The sequence below is a fragment of the Pristiophorus japonicus genome, chromosome 5 (genome assembly GCF_044704955.1).
Source record: "Pristiophorus japonicus isolate sPriJap1 chromosome 5, sPriJap1.hap1, whole genome shotgun sequence".
NCBI classification, from domain to species: Eukaryota; Metazoa; Chordata; class Chondrichthyes; family Pristiophoridae; genus Pristiophorus; species Pristiophorus japonicus.
Window position 1 is genome coordinate 216126938 of NC_091981.1, and position 26357 is coordinate 216153294.

Sequence of the window (26357 nt, forward strand, 5' to 3'; positions counted from 1 at the left end):
CAAGCGGCGGGCCAGTTAATTAAGACAGCTAGGAGGTAGATGAATGCTTCTTAAGAGGATTAAAAGCAGGCACTTATAATTTTACCAACCTTTTGACAGATTTGCCGTCCGTTGGGGAAAACGTCAGGTCAGTGGAGTCGGGTTCTCAGTGACTCTTCAACTATTTGAGTAGAAACTTTAAATCAAGTGCCTGGAGCAATTCCACAACAATTTTTGCGAACCTATAAATCAATTGCCCCCTTGTTAAAGGGGCACTAAAACCGGCAAATTAAACAAATGAAACTTTAAATTTTAAACGATCAAATTAAAATTTGGTTGATGGGGGTAATGATGCACTCCAGACCCTCCGGCACCCACCTTTCGTGGAAGGCCACGAGCGTACTGGTGGACACCGCATACTCCATCTCCAGGGACACCCTGGCTCGGATGTAACCATGGAAGAGCGGCAGGCAGTCGGGCTGAATGACCCCCTCAACTGCCTGCTGCCTGGATTGGTTAATGGCCACCTTGGGTCATGCCCAGGAGCAGTCCTACGAGGAGGCCTTCCAATCTGCCCGCTCCCCTCCGCACAGGGTGACCAAAGATCAGGAGCGTGGGACTGAAGTGAAACCAGAAATTGAGGAGCAGCCCCTTCAAATATTGGAAGAGGGGCTGCAACCTCACAGGTACAATATAGACGTGGAACACGGGCTCCTCCAGACCGCAGAAATTGCAGGCGGCCTGGGAGTCCGTGAACTGACTTAAAAACTTATTGCACGGGACTGCTCCGAGCAACACCCTCCAGACCAAGTTCCCAATGAATAAAGGGAGGACTCCCGCGTAGAGAGCGCTCCATTGGGGACCCCCTCCTCCTCCGTACGGCAAGATGGTGTGCCATGGCATGTCCGGATGGCAGACGAAGTTGGCAAAGTGGAGAGTGTGTAAGAGCAGCCTGTACAGGAATCCCCTTTGTGCAGAACTGAAAGCCACGGAGGAGATGTCACGGAGGAGGCTCAGGTTGTGAGGAGCCGGCTTCCGAGGGGGGTTTCAGGGCTTGGCTCTGATGAGGAATTCTATCCGGACGGGGGTCAGTTCGGACAGGATCGACCCATGTGCTTGAGCGTCCTCGACACACCTAACGGAGTCAGGGCCCAGTGTTGTTTTTAGCGACTCGATGGCATTGGACGCATGCCGGACGTCGGCCCAGGATAGGCACGGTGCCAGCTCCTCTGTTGCCATCCAGTCCGCTCCTCCGCCATCGAGTAGGTCCCTGACCCTGGTCACCTTGCCAAACACAGCCCTCTCATCTGCCTGCCACCAAAAACCGCGGTTGTGGAGGTACGGATTCCTGAGCAGCGGCTCCTGAAGGACAGCCGCCACTCCAGGCAGGGAAGAACTGTGCGTGGCGACTCTGTTCCAGACCCTGATGAGTTCTTGGTAAAAGTCAGGCAGCCCCTGCATGGCGGTCCGGACGCATCCCAGGTTCACAAACAGGAGCTGCGTGTCGTAATTGAGGCAGTACTGATGGCAGAAGAAATACGTCGCCAGTGCCCACCATCTAGGAGGGTGCCCGATGTACAGGTATCTCTGCAGGGTCTGAAGACGGAAAGTCGCAGCCTGGGTGCTCACGCACACCAACACCTGACCGCTCTCCCTAAACGGGAGGCTCAGAACCGCAGCAGAGATCCAGTGCTTCCTGTGGTTCCAAAGAAGTCGACCAGCTTCTTCTGTATCTTGGTGACAAACTCAGGGGGAGGGGTCAAAGTGACCAACCGGTAACACAGCATAGCGGCCACCTGCTAGTTCATGACTAGCGCTCGACCCCTGTAGGACATTACTTGGAGCAGTCCTGTCCAGCACCCTTGGCGAGCAGCGACTTTGGCCTCCAGCTCTTGCCAGTTCGCCGGCCAGGCTTCCTCGTAAGGGCTAAGGTAGACTCCCAGATAGAGGAGATGGGTTGTGCTCCAGGCAAAAGCCCTGAACTCCTCCGGCAGGGAGTCCACCCGTCATTGACCCACCAGGAGTCCGGAACATTTCTTCCAGTTGATCCTGGCAGAGGATGCAGCCGAATAAATCTTCTGGCATTCACGCATCCTCCGCAGGTCAAGGGGATCCTCGACCATGAGGAGCACGTCATCGGCATAAGCCGAAAGGACGGCCTCCATGCCCGGCCCTTGCAGATTCCCATCAACCTCTTCCGCAAGAGGTGCAGGAAAGGCTCCATGCATATGGCATATAACTGGCTGGACATGAGGTATCCATGGCGCACCCCACCCCCAAAGTGAAGGGGCGCCGTCAAAGACCCGTTAATGTTAATCAGACACTACGTGGCGGTGTACAAATGTCGGATCCAGGCGACGAAATGCATCCCGAACCCGAAAGCGCACAGAATCCCAAAAAGATACTCGTGATCCATCCTTCTCCTGATCTAGGGAAAAGAAGGCAATCGACAGACCATCCCTCTGGATCAATAACTCTTCATTACTTTGGCTAGTTGACAGCTGCAGAAGTCGTATAACAGCTACCATTTCACAGTGGTTCACTTTCCAATGTCAAAAGCTGAAGCCTTCATGATTTGGAAGAAACTTTTGACCTATATGCAGTTTGGGTGTGTTGGCAGTGAACTCTATATTCACTGTCACCTCCTTGGATTAACCTCTCTCACCATTGACAGATCACTTCTGTCATCTCAACCTTGACAGCCATCTATTCCAGCAGCATCGATGCCCTTGAAAAAACTCTCACCTTGGTCCTCAGAATCCCACCACGATCAGCCCCAACATCACTAAACACACCAGCATCACTACCAACAACACCAACCTTCTCAGCAATCAACTGATGCTGCAAATGCACAGGGCATCAGTACCTGACCACATTGCTGCCTGGAGGCCAGGAATGGCCTCACCATGGCCATATTTACTTCACTTGACACTGTACACTCTGGCTGTCAGGATGCGCCAGGTTGGCACCACCCCACACCAGCACCATAAAGCATCCCTGCAATGCCTAAGCCATTCCTTTCACACTCATCGTCATTGTGGGGGGTACCCTTTTGTCTCACCATTCACTACAACTCACTAAGCCACTTCCAAAGGTGCCCACAAATCTGTCCAAGAATGCAAAGTGCTGAAAATAAAGATTTCAATGTTTGACAACACATCACCATAAACTTTACATGAACATCGGCTAAAGGACCCAAGTGCCTACCCTTGTGTGTTGTTAGTTGGTATTCTAACTTGAGGAATGACATTCTTGCTATTGAGAGAGTGCAGCGAAGGTTCACCAGACTGATTCCCGGGATGGCGGGACTGACATATCAAGAAAGACTGGATCAACTGGGCTTGTATTCACTGGAGTTCAGAAGAATGAGAGGGGATCTCACAGAAACGTTTAAAATACTGACGGGTTTAGACAGGTTAGATTCAGGAAGAATGTTCCCAATGTTGGGGAAGTCCAGAACCAGGGGTCACAGTCTAAGGATAAGAGGTAAGCCATTTAGGACCGAGATGAGGAGAAACTTCTTCACCCAGAGAGTGGTGAACCTGTGGAATTCTCTACCACAGAAAGTCGTTGAGGCCAATTCACTAAATATATTCAAAAAGGAATCAGATGTAGTCCTTACTACTAGGGGGATCAAGGGGTATGGCGAGAAAGCAGGAATGGGATACTGAAATTGCATGTTCAGCCATGAACTCATTGAATGGCGTTGCAGGCTCGAAGGGCCGAATTGCCTACTCCTGCACCTATTTTCTATGTTTCTATGTTTCTATGTATGATTGGACAAGGATGAGGGTGAGCGTGAGGGGTGGCTAGTGAGATGGGAAAGTGAAAATATAGATAGAGAGAGGGATGCGTGGAGGTGCAAGGTATGTTGGTTTGAGTAAGGATGTGCAGAGGTAGAGTAGGGAAGGCAGAGTGACGGGGGTCTAATGAATGGCACAACAGGATGAGGTTGAGTGTGGCTTTGCAGTAACATTTCATGATCTACTGAGACCATTGAAAGGTTTGCACCACTGCAGCCAGGTCCTCCTGACGACATCCCTGCTTGTGCCCTCCTGTGCAATGTGTAACCAGGCTGTATTGGTGTCCTGGGAGATATCTTCCGCCCATTGGAAGGGAAGAGGACCTCCCTGTGTGCTGTGACTCCCTCTAGAAGCGCTGCAAGTGATGGGAGAGCCTGGTTGCTGTCAAAAGCAATATGCGCATGGTCCATTTAAGGAAACCGGCTGATGACATCATCAGTCCGGCTTCCTGTTGATTGACCGGGAATCCCGCAGGGCAGGCTTAAAAAGCCCAGCCTAGGTAAGATTGGTTGCAGAGGGCGGGACAGAGTCGGAAGTGGCTTTCCCACACGCCACCAATGCCAGCCGCACCCAACTCACTACGGGTGGCGAAATCACGGCCCTTCAGTGGAAGTGGGTCATTGGATCCTACATATACTGCTCCATGAAAATTGCATCTAGTCACGCTTGAATGCTAAAACTGCAGGTGTTTCTGGTTTAGCACCTCCAGGCAAACTCAAATTATGGTAATCAGCAATTAAGAGCAAAATTATGTGCTAAAACTACTTTCAAACAGGTGAGTCTTATTACTACAGCACCCTTTTAGTGCTTTTTTTCACCCTTTCACCAAAATAAGCCCGTGTTTTCAAGTATTCCAGTATCTGAGTCAAAAATTTATTGTTTTGAGCTCTACTCTATACACTCCCAGCGAGCGAGGTCTAGTCTTTGAATACTAGGTTGACATTAAGCAAGATATTTGGATCAAATGGGATCAGAGTGGCTCTCCCCCATTGTGGCCCCAATGAGCTGGAGACTAGAGTTCCAGCCTCTAAATACTGGGTTGACATCCAGCAAGGTGATGGTAGTGGAGAGGTGACTTCACCCCGCCTCACCGCACCCACCCCCGCAAATTGCATCTCGCCAATTCTGTTGCTAGGGAGTTGTGAGTCAGCCTAATGACCTGTACATGTCAAAAAGAGACTACATTACAGAAACAACCCAGAGCATGATCGCTTGCAATAACCATCCCAAATATGTTTTCCCGCAGATTAGGGAGGGTCAACCTTGACCAGGAACAGACGGAGGAAATATCCTAAGGTCACGGCACCACCTGTGGACAATGGTGTCTTTAAGGACATTGAAGTAAAACACAACACATTTTAATTAACAGACTATTGATAAAAGAATGAAAAACATCTGCGTGTATAGTTTGGGATACGCATGCAGTGGGTCGGTTGCCAAATTTTTAGATATAATTGGGCTGTTTGAAAAACATTTGTGGCTGCAGTTGGAGGAGCAACTTGGTCAGTTGCCAATTAAAGAGCCACAGCTAATTACTATTGAATTGACACTCGCTGGTGTTTAGAATAAACTTGATAGATCTCTGGATGTTTATGAATAATCAGAGATTATTGTGCACTAATACTATTGGATGCTTGCTTATACTCTCGTGTTGATTTTTAAGTAAAGGTTACCCCGTAATAGGGGAAACAAAAATCTCCGTGTCTTGAGTTTGCCTGTTCCATGAGTCTGAACTCTATAAAATGTTAGACAGCACTGAACTATAGAAAATGTTTTGGAGCCTGAACACAGGGACTCGTTAAGAGCTGACAATGTCAAGGGACATGGATAAGTTAGTCACAAAGTATGTGACGGAGAGGTTACCTCTCAGAGAGGAGTGGGTATGGGTCATTATACACAGTGATGATCTGTTTGTGGTGGCTGACCAGTGGACACAAGGGTCCACGTGTCAGCCAGCGTTGATGGAAGCCGTTTGGTTGTTAGCCTATCAAAGGCAGTTTAAGAACGATGAGGAGAAAAAGGTCAAGTTAAGGAAAGAAACAGAGAATAATGAAGCGGTGATAAACCGGCTTTTAAAAGAACTAGAGGAAGAAAGAGAAAGTAAGAAAAGGTTAGAGGAAAAGTTTGAAAAGACAAAGAAGCTTGAGGAAAAGTTGGAGAAGGAAAAAGAGAGATGGTGTAAAAAGGAACAATACCTCAAGAGCCAATGCATTAATAATCAGAACCAGTGTGATGGATAGTCAATGAAGGAAGCAGATGAGGACCTGAAAGCTGTGTTTAGGGTTGTTCAGAGGTAGATTTTGAGGAACGTAGTCTTGGGGTGTGGGAAGGGGGGCGGGGGGGGGCTGTGAGCGGTGGGTGGAATCACACCAACAGGAAGATTAAGGAATTGGAAGATAAGTTACCGGTTCAGAGAGGCATTGTGTGCACCATGACCTCCTGGTTCAGGAAAGATGAACAGGATAGAATCAAGCTGCTGAGATAATTGTTCAAGAGACGAAAGAAAAATAAACTTAACGTTGAAACCAACACTTAAGCTGCCAGCTTTTGTGCTGAGGAAAATAAAATATAGGAGTTACAGAATTTCGTTTGTCTGAAAATCTGTCTTTAAAAAACAAAGGTGTCTGTTATGTTTGTTTTAGCTCAACCCACTGTTATGTATGTAACTATGTAATACTTGCCACCAGAGGGCGTGACTGTTGGAGTCCTAATGGTCACCTGCACACACGTGCAGGACCAGTATAAAAGGTTGGCTGCCATGTTGCTTAGGCACTCTGGAGTTTCTCTGGAATAAAGAAGACTAAGATCACACTAAGCTTAGTTCACAGTACTCAGCCTCGTGGAATTCTTCTTTACACAACAATTGGCGATGAGTAACAGAATATGAAACTTCACACAACCATGGCTACTGTTGGAATATTAGAGAGATTCGTAGAGGATGATGATTGGGAAGCCTTCATCGAGCGTCTCGACCAGTACTTCGCGGCCAACGAGCAGGAAGGAGACACTAACGCGGCCAAGCGCAGGGCGATTCTCCTCACCGTCTGTGGGCCTAAAATATACGGCCTCATCAAGAATCTGCTCGCACCGACAAAACCAACGGAGAAGGAATATACAGAGTTGTGCACGCTGGTTCGGGACCACTTCAAGCCAAAGGAGAGCATCCTCATGGCCAGATATCGTTTTTACACGCACCATCGCTCATGGGGGTCAGAACGTGGCGGATTATGTCACCGACCTGAGACACCTCGCGGGACCGTGCGATTTTGTAGCTGCTTTGGGGCAAATGCTGCAGGGCTTTTTCGTGCTGGGCATCAGTCCCAAGGTCATTCTTTGAAAGCTGCTGGCTGCTGAAACCCTAGACCTGAGCAGGGCCATCGTGATCGCCCAGGCTTGCATGGCCATGGACGATAACGCCAGATATCTTCTCAACATCGAAGCTCACCGGCAAGTGCTGTGCATAAAATGACGTCACTAGCAGGCTGAATTGCATATGGCAGGGCCTATACGTCTGCGGCTGCAAGACCTGTGATGACTCAGAGTCCGCCATCGGGGGTGAATGTGAATCCATTAACACCATGTTGGTGCTGCAGGGGTAATCATTGGGCCCATCAATGTCAATTCAAGCACTACATGTACAAAGGCTGCGCAACGATGGGGCACCTCCAGCAAATGTGCAAACATGCTGCGACATACCATGTGGCAGAGGATGATCGATCCGGCGTGGATCACACAGCACAGGCAACTCAACCCGAGGAAGAAGTGTATGGGGTAATACCTTCAAAACCAAGAGCCCTCCTATAATGCTGAAAATCAAATTAAATGGAGTTCCAGCATCAATAGAGTTGGACACGGGTGCAAGTCAGTCAATAATGAACCAGAAGGCTATTGAGAAACTGTGGGGCAATAAAGCACAAAGGCCCAAACTGAGCCCGATTAATGCAAAGCTGCGTAGCTACACCAAGGAGCTCATACTAGTCATTGGAAGTGTGGCAGTGAAAGTATCGTATGATGGAGCTGTGCATAATCTATCATTGTGGATTGTTCCAGGCAATGGCCCAACGCTGTTCGACAGAAGCTGGCTAGAAAAGATTAGATGGAATTGGAATGACATCAAAGCACTACTTTCAGTGGATGACGCCTCATGTGCTCAAATGCTGAGCATGTTTCCTTCGCTATTCGAACCAGGCATCGGCAACTTCAAGACGCTAAGGTACAGATCCATCTAGGCCACGATGTACGGCCTGTCCATCACAAGGCTCGGGTGGTTCCGTACATGATGAGAAAGTCGAGATCGAACTGGACAGACTCCAACATGAAGGAATCATATCGCCAGTCCAGTTCAGCGAGTGGGCCAGTCCAATTGCTCCGGTGTTGAAAAGCGATGGCATGGTCAGAATCTGCGGAGACTACAAGGTAATGATTAACCGAGTCTCACTACAGGTCCAGTACCCGCTACCCAAGGCGGATGACCTGTTCGCAACATTAGCGGTTGGGGAAGTCGTTCACCAAGTTGGACCTAACCTACGCCTACATTATACAGAAGCTGGCTGAATCTTCAAAAAGACTGACATGCATCAACACACACAAGGCTGCTTATGTACCACAGGTGCCCTTTCGGGATTTGCTCGGCTGCAGCCATTTTCTAGAGAAACATGGAGAGTTTGCTGAAATCTGTTCCGCGCACCGTTGTGTTTCAAGATGACATCCTGATCAGTGGTCGTAACACCATCGAACATCTACACAACCTGGAAGAGGTTCTAGACAGAGTGGGACTCAGGCTGAAACGCTCCAAGTGTGTTTGCCTGGTGCCAGAAGTCGAATTTTTGGGGAGAAAGATTGCAGCAGACAGCATCAGGCCCACAAACTCAAAGACAGAGGCCATCAAGAATGCACCCAGGCCACAGAATGTGATGGAGCTGCATTCGTTCCTGGGACTCTTCAACTATTTCGGTAATTTTCTACCCGGGTTGAGCACGTTGTTAGAGCCTTTGCACATGTTGCTATGTAAGGGTGACAACTGGGTCTGGGGCAAATCTCAAGACACAGCCTTTGAGAAGGCCAGGAACCTGCTATGTTCAAATAAGTTACTTGTACACTTTGATCCATGTAAACGTTTAGTGCTAGCTTGTGACGCCTCATCGTACGGGGTTGGCTGTGTGTTACAGCAAGCCAATGTATCAGGCAACCTCCAACCGGTAGCATAAGCATCTAGAAGTCTGTCTAAGGCTGAGAGAGTCTATAGTATGGTCGAGAAAGAGGCGTTAGCATGTGTATATGGGGTTAAGAAAATGCACTAATACCTATTTGGACTTCGGTTTAACCACAAGCCGCTCATTTCGCTGTTTTCAGAGAGCAAAGGTATAAATACCAATGCTTCATCCCGCATCCAAAGATGGGCACTAACATTATCCTCTTATGACTACGTTATCCGCCACAGACCAGACACTGAAAACTGTGCCAATGCTCTCAGCCGGCTACCATTACCCACCACTGGGGTTGAAATGGCGCAGCCCGCAGACTTGCTACTGGTCATGGATGCATTTGAGAGCGAGGGGTCACCCATCATAGCTCGCCAGATGAAGACCTGGACCAGCCAGGACTCTGTGCTATCATTAGTAAAGAGTTGAGTCCTAAATGGGAACTGGTCGGCCGTTGTCAGGGAAATGCAAGATGAAATTAAGCCGTTTCACCGACGCAAAGGTGAAATGTCCATCCAGTCGGATTGTCTCTTATGGGGTAATCGCGTGGTTTTGCCAAAAAAAGGCAGGGAAATGTTTATACGCGACCTACCCAGTACCCACCCAGGCAGTGTCATGATGAAGGCAATTGCCAGATTGCATATTTGGTGGCCCGGCATTGACTCGGACTTGGAGTCATGCGTGCATCAGTGCAACACTTGCTCGCAACTGAGCAATGCACCAAGGGAGGCTCCACTGAGTCTGTGATCATGGCCCTCCAAACCGTGGTCCAAAATCCATGGAGATTTTGCCGGCCCTTATTTAGGAAAGATGTTTTTAGTAGTTGTGGACGCTTACTCCAAATGGATTGAATGCGTAATCATCTCATCCAGCACATCAACAGCCACCATTGAAAGCCTCCGGGCCATGTTCAACACCCATGGCTTGCCCGACGTCCTTGTCAGCGACAATGGACCATGTTTCACCGGCTCGAAATTCATTGAGTTTATGACCAGCAATGGCATCAAGCATGTCAGGTCTGCTCCGTTTAAGCCTGTGTCTAACAGTCAAGCGGAGCGAGCAGTCCACACAATCAAGCAGAGCATGAAACGCGTGACCGACGGCTGCCTGCAGACCCGCTTGTCTCGCATTCTGCTCAATTACCGGACGCGACCCCACTCGCTCACCGGAGTTCCCCCGGCAGAATTGTTAATAAAGAGAGCCCTTAAAATCAGGCTCTTCCCTAGTCCACCCGGATCTAAATGAAACCCAGCAACACCGGCAGAACATGTACCACGATCGCGTGGCTGTTTCACGAGACATTGATGTTAACGACCCTGTGTTTGTCCTGAATTACGGTCATTGTCCCAAGTGGGTTGCTGGCAATGTTTTGGCCAAGGAAGGGAATAGTGTGTTTATAATCAAAATGTTAAATGGCCAAACGTGCAGAAAGCATTTAGATCAGACCAAATTACAATTTACTGACAACCAGGACCGACTTGAAGAGGACATCACCATTGACGATCCACCAACACACACCCAACCAGCAATCAATCACGAGGATGAACCGACCATTCCTGACAGTCCAGTCAGACCAGCCGTGGTGCAGTGCAGCAATGGTCCGGCCAACTCACACGCCAGGGTTTGAACTTAGACGATCAGCCAGGGAGCGAAGGGCTCCGGATCACCTCAACTTGTAAATAACTTGTACCGAAGACTTTTTTGGGGGGGGGGGGGGGTGGTGGGGGAGTGATGTTATGTATGTAACTATGTAATACTTGTCATCAGAGGGCGTGACTGTTGGAGTCCTAATGATCACCCGTACACACGTGCAGGACCAGTATAAAAGGTTGGCTGCCATGTTGTTTAGGAACTCTGGTTGTAATAAAGAAGACTAAGGTCACACTAAGTTTAGCTCACAGTACTCAGCCTCGTGAAGTTCTTGTATGCACAACACCCACCTTTCTGTGAAGAGAGCTAATAGCCGTTTAACCCTTTGTACTCTTGTCTTGGATGTTAGACAAGAGTGTGCTGTTAATAGATTTATAAATGTATGCATATGTATTATTTGATAGGTACTTGAGCCTTTTTTTTGGTTTTTGAAGTGATTTGGCACCTTGTGTTCATAATCCATTACAGTGATCAATATTTCTAAGTTGTGTGAATGCAGTTATTTAAGAATGTTTATTTCAATATAGGATTGTGTACCCATAATTATATTACATCCTAGGTTAAAGATGTAGGAGCAGATTTATTTTGACTATGGTTTCTGCTTAAAAAAAATGAATTTGAACGTTTACAAAGTACTTTGTTTAATTGGATTATTCAAAAAATTGCTTCTGTATTATATAGCCTTATATAGTTTAAATTAAAAATGTGTTAATCAATTAAATCAATTCAAATTGTATCAAAGCTCTGTCTTTTTAATGAGAAGTGGGAGAAGCTTGCTCAGAAGCACTTAAAGTTTCTGTAGGAATGGGCAGTCTCAGAACTGATGAGATGTTCAGAGAAAAGCTAAAATATGGGAGTTGTAAGCATGATCTAAGGGATGCGAAATGGAAGTTGGAATGTTGAAAATGTTGAGAGAAGCAGTTATTGCAGTTCCGAAGGGTGAACTGAGGGAAGGACTGCGACTCTTGACTACTGAATATTTGGCATTTTATGTCACCCTTTGCTCTTTGTCGCTACAAACCTCCCATATACCAGAGGAAAGTCTTAAAAATAAACTGTGCAGGAGGCAAACAGGTTTTCAGAAAATCAAGATGTAGAATCAGTTTGGGTGGAGATAAGAAATAATAAGGGAAAGAAGTCACTGATGGGAGTAGAGTATAGGCCCCCTAACAGTGGCTACACTGTGGGACAGAGTATAAATCAAGAAATAATGGAGGCTTGTAGGAAAGGTACAGCAATAATCATGGGCAATTTTAATCTTCATATTGATTGGACAAACCAAATTGGCAAAGGTGGCCTTGAGGAAGAGTTCATAAAGTGTATTCAGGGTGGTTTTTTAGAACAATACATTGTGGAACCAACCAAGGAGCAGACTATTTTAGATCTGGTAATATGTACTGAGACTGGATTAATTAATGATCTCATAGTAAAGGATCCTCTTGGGAAAAGTGATAGAATGGTAGAATTTCAAATTCAGTTTGAGGGTGAGAAAGTTAGGTCTCAAACTAGTGCCCTGAATTTAAATAAAGGCAATTACAAAGGTATGAAGACAGAGTTGGCTAAAGTGGACTGGGAAAATAGATTAAAGAGTAAGATGGTCGATAAGCAGTGGCAGACATTTAAGGAGATATTCCATAACTCTCAGCAAAGATATATTCTATTGAGAAAGAAAGACTCTAAGAGAAGGATGAACCATCCGTGGCTAACTAAGGAAATAAAGGATGGTATCAAATTGAAAACAAAGGCATACAATGTTGCAAAGATTAATGCAAGGCCAGAGGATTGGGAAATCTTCAGAAACGAATAAAATAATAGAGAGAGAATATAGATTATTATAGTAAAATAGCAAGAAATATAAAAACAGACAGTAAGAGCTTCTACAGGTATATAAAAGGGAACAGAGTAGCTAAAGTAAATGTTGGCCCCTTAGAGAATGAGATTGGGGAATTAAAAATGGGAAACAGGGAAATGGCAAAGACTTTGAACAAATATTCTGTATCAGTCTTCACGATAGAAGACACCAAAAGCATCCTAATAATTGATAATCAAGGGACTATTGAGAGAGGGGGAACTTAAAACAATCATTATCACTAGAGAAAAATTACTAGGCAAACTAATGGGACTAAAGGAGGACAAGTTCCCTAGACCTGATGGCCTGCATCCTAGGGTCTTAAAAGAAGTGGCTACAGAGATAGTGGATACATTGTTTGTAATCTAAAAAATTCCCTAGATTCTGGAGAGGTCCCAGCTGATGGGAAAACCGCAAACTTAACGCCACTATTTAAGAAAGGAGGGAAACAGAAAGCAGGAAACTATAGACCAGTTAGCCTAACATCTGTCATTGGGAAAATACTGGAGTCCAATATTAAGGAAGTAGTAGCAGGACATTTAGAAAATCATAACACAGTCAAGCAGCGTCAGCATGATTTTATGAAAGGGAAATCGTGTTTGACAAATTTGCTGGAGTTCTTTCAGGATGTAACGAGCAGGGTGGATAAAGGGGACCCAGTTGATGTTGTGTATTTGTATTGCCAGAGGGCATTCGATAAGGTGTCACATAAAAGGAAACTACACAAGGTAACAGCTCACGGGGTTGGGGTAATATATTAGCATGGATAGAGGATTAGCTAACCAACAGAAAACAGCGAATTGGGATGAATGGGTCATTTTCAGGTTGGCAAACGTTAACTGATGAAGGAGGTTCTTGGTATTGGGAGAGTGCAGCGAAGGTTCACCAGACTGATTCGCCGGATGGCGGGACTGACATATGAGGAGAGACTGGATCGACTGGGCTTGTATTCACTGGAGTTTAGAAGAATGAGAGGGGATCTCATAGAAACATATAAAGTTCTGATGGGATTGGACAGGTTAGATGCAGGAAGAATGTTCCTGATGTTGGGGAAGTCCAGAACCAGGGGTCACAGTCTAAGGATAAGGGGTAAGCCATTTAGGACCGAGATGAGAAGAAACTTCTTCACTCAGAGTTGTTAACCTCTGGAAATTTCTGCAGCAGAGAGTTGTTGATGCCAGTTTGTTAGATATATTCAAGAGGGAGTTAGATATGGCCCTGACGGCTAAAGTGATCAAGGGGTACAGAGAGAAAGCAGGAAAGGGGTACTGAGGGAATGATCAGCCATGATCTTACTGAATGATGGTGCAGGCTCGAAGGGCCGAATGGCCTACTCCTGCACCTATTTTCTATGTTTTTATGTTTCTATGTGGGGTACTATAGGGATCAGTGCTGGCGCCTCAACTTTTTACAATCTATATTAATGACTTGGATTAAGGGACTGAGTATAATGTAACCAAATTTGCTGTTGATACAAAGATAAGTGGGAAAGCAAGTTGTGTGGAGGACGCAAATAATCTGTGAAGGGAAATGGATAGACTGTGAGTGGGCAAAAATTTGGCAGATGGAGTATAATGTGGGAAAATGTGAGGTTATCCATTTTGGTAGAAAAAAATAAAAAAGCAATTATTCCCAATGTTCCCAATGTTGGGGAAGTCCAGAACCAGGGGTCACAGTCTAAGGATAAGGGATAAGCCATTTAGGACTGAGATGAGAAGAAACTTCTTCACCCAGAGAGTGGTGAACCTGTGGAATTCTCTACCACAGAAAGTTGTTGAGGCCAATTCACTAAATATATTCAAAAAGGAGTTAGATGTAGTCCTTACTACTAGGGGGATCAAGGGGTATGGCGAGAAAGCAGGAATGGGGTACTGAAGTTGCATGTTCAGCTATGACCTCATTGAATGGCGGTGCAGGCTCGAAGGGCCGAATGGCCTACTCCTGCACCTAGTTTCTATGTTTCTATTTAAATGGGGAGAGTTTACAAAATGCAGAGGTATCTGGGGGTCCTCGTACATGAAACACAAAAACATTAGCATGCACGTACAGCAAGTAATTAGCAAGGCAAATGGAATGTTGGCCTTTATTGCAAGGGGGATGGAATATAAAAGTTGCGAAGTCAAGCTGCAACTGTACAGGGCATTGGTGAGACCTGGAGTAATGCGTACAGATTTGGTCTCCTTATTTAAGGAGGGATATACTTGCATTGGAGTCATTTCAGAGAAGGTTCCTGAGATGAAGGGGTTGTCTTATGAAGAAAGGTTGAGCAGGTTGGGCCTATATTCATTGGAGTTTAGAAGTATGAGGGATGATCTTATTGAAATATATAAGGCACTGAGAGGACTTGATAGTGTAGATGCAGAGAAGATGTTTCCAGTTGTGGAGGAATCTAGAACTAGGGGGCATAGTTTCAGAATAAGGGGTCGCCCATTTAAAGCGGAGTTGAGGAGGAATTTCTTCTGTCAGAGGCTCGTGAATCCTTGGTGCTAGACTTTCCACTTGGATCGCTAGGGCCCAAAAAATGGGTGATGTTCCAGCATTAGCGATGTTTCAGCCTTCATGATTGCTGGAATCACCCATTTTTGGGATAGCGACTTTTGGCTTTCTTTGGGTGGAACGATAGCCCAGCATTGTGAAATGGGCCCTAGCGATGCAAAACAAGCCTCAGCGATATGGAAGGCAAGGCTTCCCTAGCAACGGTCTTCTGCGCACAAGGTTTTTTTTGGCAAACAGGTTTTCCTGCGATTCGGGAAGTCAGGGGTCATCCACACATGCGCAGAAGGCAAAGGGAGGGGTAGAGAGAGAGAGAGAGAGGATAGAGAGAGAGGAGGAAGGCAGAGACAGAGAGGAGAGTTCACGGGGTTGGGGGTAATATATTAGCATGGATAGAGGATTGGCTAACGACCAGAGAACAGAGTCGGGTTAAATGGTTCATACTCTGGTTGGCAACTAGTAACTAGTGGGGTGCCGCAGGGATCAATGCTGGGACCCCAACTATTTACAATCTATATTAATGATTTGGAAGAAGGGACTGAGTGTAATGTAGCCAAGTTTGCTGACGATACAAAGATGGGAGGAAAAGCAATGTGTGAGGAGGACACAAAAAATCTGCAAAAGGACATAGACAGGCTAAGTGAGTGGGCAAAAATTTGGCAGATGGAGTATAATGTCGGAATGAGGTCATGCAGAAAAAATCAAAGAGCAAGTTATTATTTAAATGGACAAAGATTGCAAAGTGCCGCAGTACAGCTGGACCTGGGGGTACTTGTCATGAAACACAAAAAGATCGTATGCAGGTACAGCAAGTGATCAGGAAGGCTAATGGTATCTTGGCATTTATTGCAAAGGGGATGGAGTATAAAAGCAGGGAAGTCTTGCTACAGCTATATAAGGTATTGGTGAGGCCACACCTGGAATACTGCGTGCAGTTTTGGTTTCCATATTTACGAAAGGATATACTTGCTTTGGAGGCAGTTCAGAAAAGGCTCACTAGGTTGATTCCGGGGATGAGGGGGTTGACTTATGAGGAAAAGTGGAGTAGGTTGAGCCTCTACTCATTGGAATTCAGAAGAATGAGAGGTGATCTTATCGAAACGTATAAGCTTATGAGGGAGCTTGACAAGGTGGATGCAGAGAGGATGTTTCCACTGGTGGGGGAGACTAGAACTAGAGGGCATGATCTTAGAATAAGGGGCCGCCCATTTGAAACAGAGATGAAGAGAGATTTCTTCTCTCAGAGGGTTGTAAATCTGTGGAATTCGCTGCCTCAGAGAGCTGTGGAAGCTGCAACATTGAATAAATTTAAGACAGAAATAGACAGTTTCTTAAACGATAAGGGGTTATGGGGAGCGGGCAGGAAAGTGGAGCTGAGTTCATGATCAGATCAGCCATGATATTGAATGGCGGAGCAGGCTTGAGGGGCTGTATGGCCAGTCCTGTTCCTATTTCTTCTGTTCTTAAAAGAGAGATAAAGAGCAGTTTGACTTAAAATAATAGAGAGACAGAGCAGTTTAAAAATGTCTGTTTCTGAACATAGCCTGCAACTTGTGGAGGGGGGGAGGAGGAAGGTCAAACCGTTTTCAGACATGGCGAACGAGGCCCTAGTCATGGAGGTTCACTCCCTGTGGGCCCAATTAACCCGGGGGTGGGCATGGGAAACCTCCACCCGGGGCCTACAGAAAAATATGGGGCGAGATCACCAAAGTCATCTCGTCTGTGACCCACGAGGCCAGGGGATCTGACCAGTGCTGGAAGCGCTGGAACTGCATGGTTGCTTTGGCAAAAGTATAGATTATAAATTGTTATAATGCAAATTGTAATTATAATTGTAAATCTCCAGGATTGAAATTAAGCTTGTTATTCTTGCATATATTTCCTGCTAAGATCTGGACAGGGCTATGAACCTGTGCCCTTTTTAAGTCTCTCCAGCTGCTGTCACTTACACAGTGACCCAGCCTTGCCTGGGGACGAGCTGCCCTTGCTCACTATCTGCCCTGGGACACCTTGGGACATTTCAGCTCCTGTCATTGCCGAGTTCACCAGCTATCCTGATTCCCATCATCCCCGGGGGCCCTTCAATGGAGATTGTAGTCGAAAGAGATGTTTGTGTCAAGCATTAGATCCTAAACACGATCTTTGTTATAACCATGTATCAATTGTGGATAAAAACCCTATTAGCATATAACGTTGGAGACTGCTGTCTTTCCATGTTAGTACCTAGTCAATTAGCTTATGCCATGTTCTTGTCACGTTTGCAGAGGACGTTATCGAAGAATCGGACTGAGCACAGGTGCACCGGAGGAGGCCGTGCCCAGTTAACTCAGCTCACCGAGTTAGAGGAATGAGCTGCAGCACTAGTCAGAAGTCACACTCGGTCGACCACCCATGGTGAGGCCCAACCCTCGCTTGCATCAATGAGTAATGTGTCAAGCAGTGTTAAAGTAATGTAACGTCAGCCGCCTCCGTCGATGCCTTGCGGCATGCGATAGTGGTGGGACATGGCATTGCACTCCAAGGTGCCATCGTACATACCGCCAGAACCAGCACACAAGTGAGTCAGTAGGAAGCACTTCCTTCTGACTCAGAAGGTGATTCCTCAGCTACGTCTTCCCCATCAACACCCAAGAGCCGATCGAGCCACCGTCACTATCCCCTACCCCCACCCCGCCACCCCCATGGCAGGAAGTCTTGCCGTCGCCCGCTGCACACCAGACTCATCTCAGTACCCGGGGACTAAAATGGGTGGGGGGTTAAGAGACGGGGGGGGGAGGGTGGGTACAGGACCCGGAAGGAAACGTGGCCACAGGTGGGGAGCGGGGGGGCGGGGTGGGGGGGTTGCTTTGTTGTTGTTGTATTGTTGTTATTATTGTTATATTCTTATTACTGTTGTTTTTTAAATTTATTGTTGGTTTTGTAAGGGGATGAAAAGTATGGTAAATAGTCAGGTTAAAGGATGTAGTTTGTGCTTTTGTGCTTATTTAAAAAAAAACCTGCAGAACAGGCTGAAAGAGCCAGAGCAAGGTCAAAACTGTAGAACAACACATTCAAATAGACTGAGATCAGCTTCACATGGTATGGGAGATGGAAAGGTTGCGAGACCACTCAGTAGCCAGTCTGATAAGGGTGAATGAATCAACGTAGCTCCGATCATTAGTAGTAGACCAACCAGTGGTTGTAGATAAGTGTTCATGAGGCCACCATGCCTCAAAAACTGTATAACTGTGTGTATAGAACCCTTATTCATTGAAGTTCCTGTCTCGGGTGGCTGAGGCTGAGAACTTCCCCGGCATATGTTGGACTAAAAATCTTTTCAAACCTATCTCTGGAGTCTGTCATCAATCAGGGTGTCGGTCCTCTATTTCAGTGGGTCTGCTCGGGAGAGAGGAAGATTTCTCCACAAAAGTTCACTGTTGGGGTAGGGTTGGGGTATGTGGCAGCGGGGGGGGGGGGGGGTGGGGTGGGGGTGGCGGGGGGGGGGGGAGAGGTGGGTTGTTAAATTTTATTGTAAAATCATTAAAAAAATGCATTTCACTTTACAATTGCTGCGCAGTGTCTTCTAATAATGTACGGTAAGGTAAAACATGAATAGAACTGTTGTCAAACAATAGCCAGGCCAGACCAGGCAAGGATGAAACGTAACATAACTGCAACTGTTGTCTTTCAGTAACTGTAACTGTCCCCAATGTAAGTTCATGCAAAGCGTTCATTTATGAGCTGCTGGCGCAACAGTTTTGCAGCCGCCTAACGGGGTTTTTCCAGTCTTGCGGGGGGGGGGGGTGGGGGAATGGGGCCATGGATTCATCACCTGGCTGATTGTCCTCCCCGAGGTCCTTACCAGCCTCCTCCTCCTCTTCATCTGCCTCTTCTGCCTCCACTCCTTCCTGAGGTGGACTGGCAGCCCCATCTGGCAATTGTTGTCCTCTCCTTATAGCTAGATTATGAACCATGCAGCACACCACAATAAACTCAATGACCTGGTCAGGGTGGTATTTTAGGCTGCCTCCAGAGTGGTCCAGGCATCTGAAGCGTTGCTTCAGCACTCTAATTGTCTTTTCAACGATATTGCATGTGGCTATGTGACTTTCGTTGTAATGCTTCTCGGCTTCCGTTTAGGGATTACGCAGAGGGGTCATGAGCCAGCTGGCAAGGCCATATTCTTTATCCCCCAGCATCCAACCATGACCTTGTGGCTGACTGTTAAACAGGTCAGAGACAGTGCTCTCACGCAGGATGTGCGCATCATGGATGCTACCTGGAAATTTAACATTTACTGCCATGATTATTTGGTTGTAGTCGACAACGAACTGCACATTGAGGGAGTGGAATCCCTTTTGGTTATGAAACACCTCTGCATCCTGTAAAGGTGGTTTCAGGGCAATGTGCGAGTAGTCTATTGCTCCCTGCATCTTGGGGAAGTTTGCTATTCTCAAGAAACCCAAAGCCCTCCCGGTCTGTGCCTCCCTGCTCATAGGAAAGCTTATAAAGTCCATCATGCGAGCGTTAAGGGCTTGAGTCAGCTGTCGAATGGAGCAATGTGTGACGTGCTGAGAGATACTACAGATGTTGCCAGCTGAAGCCTGAAAGGAGCCCGATGCGTAGAAGGATAGTGCCGCAGTCACCTTTAACTCAACGGGCAGTGCGGTTCTGATGGTGTTGGTAGGCTGCAGATCTCCCTTGATGAGCTGGCATATCTCATTGATGACCTCCTTTTGGAAGTGCAGCCTCCTAAGGCACGTGTTATCAGACAAGTTGAGGTATGATTGCTTTTCCCTGTAAGTTCGTCAGGTGTATGTTGTCCTCCTCCGCCTTCGCATTAGTCTGCCACCTCTTTGATTGGGCCCTTCACTAAACCCAACTTCAGACTCTAGCATGTGAGCATTTACAAGTAATGGTAGAGAAGTTACAGACCCCACCACTATCACTATCGCTATAAATGCCCTTTGTACTAAAATAAATATAAATATAAATGTGAGTGGATCAATCAATAACTAAGGCCCTTAAATAACTCTCAAATTATAAGCCCCTTCTTTAAGCAGCCTCTCACTTCTTCCAACGTCCGTAGTGCCGAGTTCTGTGAGGAACGTCAGATAAGAGCAACTTTTCTCCAGCGATCTTCTCGGCGAGCGATCAGCCCAGCGATGTTTGGGCCATGTGCGGAAAGTTGTGTTGGGTGATGTTTGGGCGATCACCTCGGCGAGGTGACACAAAAGTTAGACCGGCAATTTTTCGGCAATGTTCCGGACCAACTTTCCACTTTTCAAGTGAAATGGACGATAGCTGGCCTTTTTGGGCGATAAATGGATGATAGCCCAGTGATCTCAAGTGGAAAGTCCAGCCCTTGGAATTCTCTGCCCCAGAGAGCTGTGGAGGCTGGGTCATTGAATATATTTAAGGTGGAGATAGTCAGATTTTTGAAAGTTAAGGGAGTCAAGGATTATGAGGAGCAGAGTTGAGGCCAAAGTCAGATCAGCCACGATCTTATTGAATGGAGCAGGCTCGAGGGGCCAAATGGCCTACTCCTGCTCCTATTTCTTATGTTTTCATGTTTTGTTGCAGACACGGACTGTGAGTTTAAGATTTTGAATCGGTACAGAATGAGATTCCGTAAGACATAATCAGTAATTATAAATTGGGTTGAAAGGGGAAAAAAAATTATATATTATTAGCCTATGATGAAATAAAGAAAGGAGAAAGAAAAGTTTTTGTCCTTTTTCTACTTTCAGTGTAGTGTCCATTTAAAAAAAAAGGCAGCATGAATGTTTTGAAGCTATAAGCTGAGGGAAGCTCCACCCTTTTTTCATTTTGTGTAGCATGTTAATGATATTTCTGTTTAAATGTGAATATTAATTTTTGTCTAGTTATATTTACAGTATTTTTAGAGCAACCTGGAAAGGTGCTGAAGAAAAAAATAAAGAGAAATTTGACGTTTTTGACATTTTTGAAAACATGCTATTTTGTTTTATTGGTATTGTATTTAGTTGCACTGATACAATTGGTCTGAACTAAATTGGAGTTATTGAGGTTAGTTAACCTATTAAAACCATACTTTCATTGTAGCCACAGTGAAATTCTGGTTATTTAAATTTTTGTGAGGGTCTCTAGTTCCGGACATGAGATTTTTCACTTTGAAAAAATAAGAGAATTCACCCTATAGTTGGAACAGAATTGGTTCACAGAATGTTTAAAGTTAATAATGATGTTATGATTTGACAAATTAATTCCTTGTGCTATTAAGCAGTGCCACAATGGATTCTCTGTTTTCTTTTATTGTAAGTAAAAAGACCATTGGGAAGGCACACCAAGGCAACTGATTACACCTGGATCCGAGTAAAACTCAAGAATGGGAGATGGGAGGCCAGGTAATGGTACAAAACTATGCGAAGGTGGGAGTGTTTGAACCACTGTACAAGGTACTGTATAGTATCGTTGACAAAGCCAGTTCCATCGTGTACGCGGTTCAGTTACCTAAGAAAATCAAGAGGTTTCATATTAACTAGATGAAGCTTTTTCAGCCCACCAGCAGGTCAAAAAGATAACAAACTACGATCATGAGCATGGTGAGTCGGATTCATCCTCTCTATTGGGATGATGAAGAAGGGGTGCACAATGGAACGCCCCCATCTAATCAGGTACAATATGGTTTAAGTGAAGGTGGTCAGGACATGAGAGCTGTGGCAACCTCTCCGGCCCCAGGTCTGGAACCACCTCTGTAGGGGAGGACGAAAACCCTCATTTTGCCCAGAAGGAAAAGAGCTGTGGGATCTGTCTGTGCTGCAATGTGAATTGAAACTGAGACGGTTTGACCTTGGCAGAGCAGTGATTGGATGGGGGAAGACACCGGAGGGCCAATGGTGGGACAGAGTCAGCCCGAAGCATGAGGCTTTCAAGCCAATGGGAGAGCACTTGCTCGAAAACTGTGGGACTGACTCATCACCATTATCGGACTATTGTCTTCCCCATGTTTACACTATGGAGGGAAATTATGCAGACCTTCAGAAAACTAGGGAACCCAAAACAAACCAAGGGCCTACACAGTGGCTAGAGGAGGCCAACCCAATCAACACCTACTCAAACCTTGAGTAGGTTAGGAAAACTGAGTTGGAGGGAAATTAGGCAGACCTTCAGAAAACTAGGGAACCCAAAACAACCCAAGGGCCTACACAATGGCTACAGGAGGCCGACGCAATCAACACCTACTCAAACCTTGAGTAGGTTAACATCAGTGGAAATAATCTAAAACTGCTGCATTTTTCAAAATCACAAAGCCCACCAATGGGAAGGATCGATTTCAGCAAGAGAGGCGGACTGGATAATCTGGCTATAAAAAGGGGTTTCTGACCCAGTGTATGTGTGTTCTGCTCTCGTGATCCAACAACCAGCAAGCCTCTCGACACTGAAGGAAAATCAGTGTCCGAAGACACCGAAGATAGAAGAAACAAACCACCAGACTGCAGAAGGCACAGTAGTGAGTATAACCTCTGGTCCCCAGAACTCCCAACTCAGTTAGGCCAGGAAAGGTGGGAGGTTGGGCATTGTACTGCTAAACTTGTGTAAAAATTTTCGTTGTGTCTGTTTAGTGGGATTTAGGGGGATTGTTTTGTTGGTGTATTGCTGTTTGTTGAGATACACCTTGTCAAATAAATTGGAAGCCTAAGTTCCTCTTGGAAGCACCTTGTCTCAGTTCTATTGTATTACATCTCCCGATCCTGAGTCTTATGTCAGAACAGTGTAAGGGAAGCTAGGAGTGCCTCGAAAACGCTCAACTGTGTGTCACAGGCTAGGGAAGAAGGGGTTAGGAGTGTTTGACACTCACAGGTGCCTCACAGGCTAGGCATAAGCTGTGGGGACGCACGAGTCTCAAAGCCCCCTTCATAAGCTGTGGACACAGTCTCTCCAGGGGTGCTCTTGCAGCACTCAGGGTATCTCACAGGCCAGACATAAGCTGTGAGAGCAGAAGCCCAGAGAGAGACACCCAAGGCACAACAACACTCCTCGAGAACCCCTTACACCTCCCAATCACAGAGAAGCCCCACAGACCCCTCCAACCCGACATAGTAAGAGAAAGAAAAGGACACCCCTAAGATGTCATTTGTGGTAGGAGTAGTGATAGTCGAGGGTATAGTGTGGGTGGACAAGGGATGCAAAGCCGGGAGTAACATGCCATTTTTGTCCCTTATTCCCCACAGGTAAGATGAATAGAATGAAGATGTTATTCTGTCCCACAATCGGGATTCTGCTTTATTTAGCAGATCCAACATCTGCCTGTACGACACACTGGGGCATTCTTACTTATTCCCATTATAGCAGCTCGATCACTACTGTCCAAGTGGCATCACCCCAAGGCGAGGCCTTGAACATTACCCACCAAGTACATCAAGGGTAATTATGAAACCATTTGCTCGGGTATAGTATGGGTTACCACCTATGAAGTCCAAGAAGGTAGGAGGGTGCAGAAAACACAACAATCACAAGAACATAAGAAATAGGAGCAGCAGTAGGCCATTTGGCCTCTCGAGCCTGCTCCGCCATTCAATAAGATCATGACTAATCTGATCATGGACTCAGCTCCACTTCCCTGCCCACTCCCCATAACCCTTTACTACCTTATCACTCAAAAATCTGTCTATCTCTGCCTTAAATATATTCAATGACCCAGCCTCCACAGCTCTCTGGGGCAGAGAATTCCATAGATTTACAACCCTTTGTGAGAATAAATTCCTCCTCATCTCAGTTTTAAATGGGTGGCCCCTTATTCTGAGAGAACGCACACTTGTTTTAGTTTCCCCTATGAGTGGAAATATCCTCTCTGCGTCCACCTTGTCGAGCCCCCCTCATTATCTTATATGTTTCGATACGATCACTTCATTCTTCATGATCTCCAATGTGTATAGGCCCAAACAATTCAACCTATCTTCATAAGCCAACACCCTCATCTCCGGAATCAACCTAGTGAACCTTTGTTGAACAGCCTCCAATGTAAGTATATCCTTCCTTAAATACGGAGACCAAAACTGTGCGCAGTACTCCAGGTATGGCCTCACCAATATCCTGTACAGTTGAAGCAAGACTTCTCTGCTTTTATAGTCTATCCCCCTTGCAATAAAGGCCAACATTCCATTTGCCTTCCTGATTACTTGCATACTAACTTTCTATGTTTCATGCATAAAGACCCCCAGGTCCCTCTGTACTGCAGCACTTTGCAATTTTTCTCCATTTAAATTATCATTTGCTTTTCTATTTTTTCTGCCAAAGTGGGTAACCTCACAGTTTCCCACATTATACTCCATCTGCCAAATTTTTGCCCACTCGCTTAGCCTGACTATATCCCTTTGCAGATTTTTTGTGTCCTCCTCACAATTTGCTTTCCCACCCATCTTTGTATCATCAGCAAACTTGGCTGCATTACACTCGATCCCTTTATCCAAGTCATTAATATAGATTGTAATTAGCTGAGGACCTAGCACCATTCCCTGCGGCACCCCACTAGTCACTGTTTGCCAACCAGAAAATGACCCATTTATCCCGTTTCTCTGCTTTCTGTTAGTTAGCCAATCCTCTATCCATGATAATATATTATCCCTAACCTCGTGAACTTTTATCTTGTGCAGTAACCTTTTATGTGGCACGTTATCGAATGTCTTCTGGAAATCCAAATACATGACATCTGCTAGTTCCTCCTTTATCCACCCTGTTCGTTACATTCTGAAAGAACTCCAGCAAATTTGTCAAACATGATTTCCCTTTCATAAAATCATGCTGACTCTGCTTGATTGAATTATGCTTTTCCAAAAGTCCCGCAAATCAGTAGCGTAACTACGCCAATGCAGCCAATTGGGGCCCTCTCCTGAAGGGGGGCCCACCACCTGCTTCCTCGCGAACATTTTGGCAGTGTGGCTCAGCTGGAAAAAGCTCTCGCCCATCCTCTTGGTGAAATTTTTGAACTCGTCGACCCTGCTCTCCACCTTCTGCGGGTCGAGAGGGCTCTGTGGGGTGCTGAGCATCAGGAAGAAGTTGTCCCCCCCCACCCCATGTCTTCCTTCTCATCTTTCTTCTTACCCTGCTTCCAAGCCTTCTCATCATTGCAGGTGAGGAAGTGCTGGAAGGTGTCGCAGCGGGCCAGCACCGGGTGGCTCGTTATGTGGTTCATCCACAGGGTCAGCCCTTTCTTCCGCTTGGAGATGAAGTCCTCCTCGAAGCGGCCGGTGGCTTGCTTCTCGGGGATGTGGGGCACTGAGATGACGGAGATCTTCTCCACCAGCCGGCCGTACAGCCAGTCGAAGTGTTTGTAGCACCAGTTGATTGGGCACTGGGTGTGGCTGGGCACCAGGCAGTACGAGATGTAACTCTTGATGCCCTTGAACTTTGTCTGCTTGGTGGGCTTGTCGATGGAGCAGGCAAACGGGTAAGGGTTCTCCTGCCACTCAGGGTCTTGCGGGTCGGTCACCATGCAGATCTTGTCGCCGCCCTTGATGAAACCGGCCGCCTAGCCCAGGATGAACACCTTGCCGCCTGACTTGACGAAGGTGGAGAAATGGTTGAGGTTCCTGCTGACCGTGGCCATGCTCTTGGAGGAGGAGGCAGTGGCCGAGGAGGAGGAGGACACCGACCCCCTGACATTCCGGCCGCCGGCCCCCGTGCTCACTCGATAATGGCTCGTCCCATCGAAATCTGAAAAACCACCGCTGCCGCCGTCTCCCCCACTCCCACCAGACAGCGGCTTGTCCGCCACCATCGAGTTATCGTCCCAGTCGTCATCGCCGCTGCCTGACGCCTGGTGCTGCAGCCCCGCCAGGACCAGCCCCCGAGGCCGGCGCCCATTTGGGTGAGAGGCGGGGAGCAGAACGTGCTGGCGGCGGGGCAGGCTGACACGGGGAAGCCACTGGGGGGCTGAGGCGGCGCCGGGCTGTCATAGCCGGCGGATGGCACATTGGCATAGCGGGAGGTGGGGGGCTCGGCGGCACTGGCACAGACACTGGGTGCAGTGTCGCCCCCACTCCCAGCCCGCAGGATCTGCACGTACGAGGCGGGGAAGAGGCCCCTCTGGCCACGACTGTTGGCCAACCTCTAGCCAGCCCTCGATGTCGTGCTCGCTGTACACAGTCAGCACCTCGTCCTCCCGCACCAAGATCTTGCCTACATTCTCGCTCCGGAAACGGTGTGTACTCAGTGGTGATTGGTCTGCCATACCTACGGAGATGCGTGAGGAGACCAAACCTTACAACCATCGCAAGGATGAGCTGTCCATTCAGTCAGACTGTTTACTGTGGGGTAATTGTGTAACCATGCCGAAGAAAGGTCGATAAAAATTTGTACGTGAACTTCATAGCACTCATCCTGGTATTGTCATGATGAAGTCCATTGACAGGTATCATGTAT

At 46.8% G+C, this 26357-nt stretch overlaps 1 protein-coding gene and 1 pseudogene across 1 annotated transcript in view; both read right to left on the reverse strand.

Moving 5' to 3' along the window:
* The window catches only part of LOC139264140 (leucine-rich repeat and death domain-containing protein 1-like), a 136122-nt gene that overhangs the window by 86111 nt on the left and 23654 nt on the right, over positions 1–26357 (reverse strand). The window lies entirely within an intron of this gene.
* On the reverse strand, positions 1027–26166 carry LOC139263719 (sorting nexin-18-like; annotated as a pseudogene).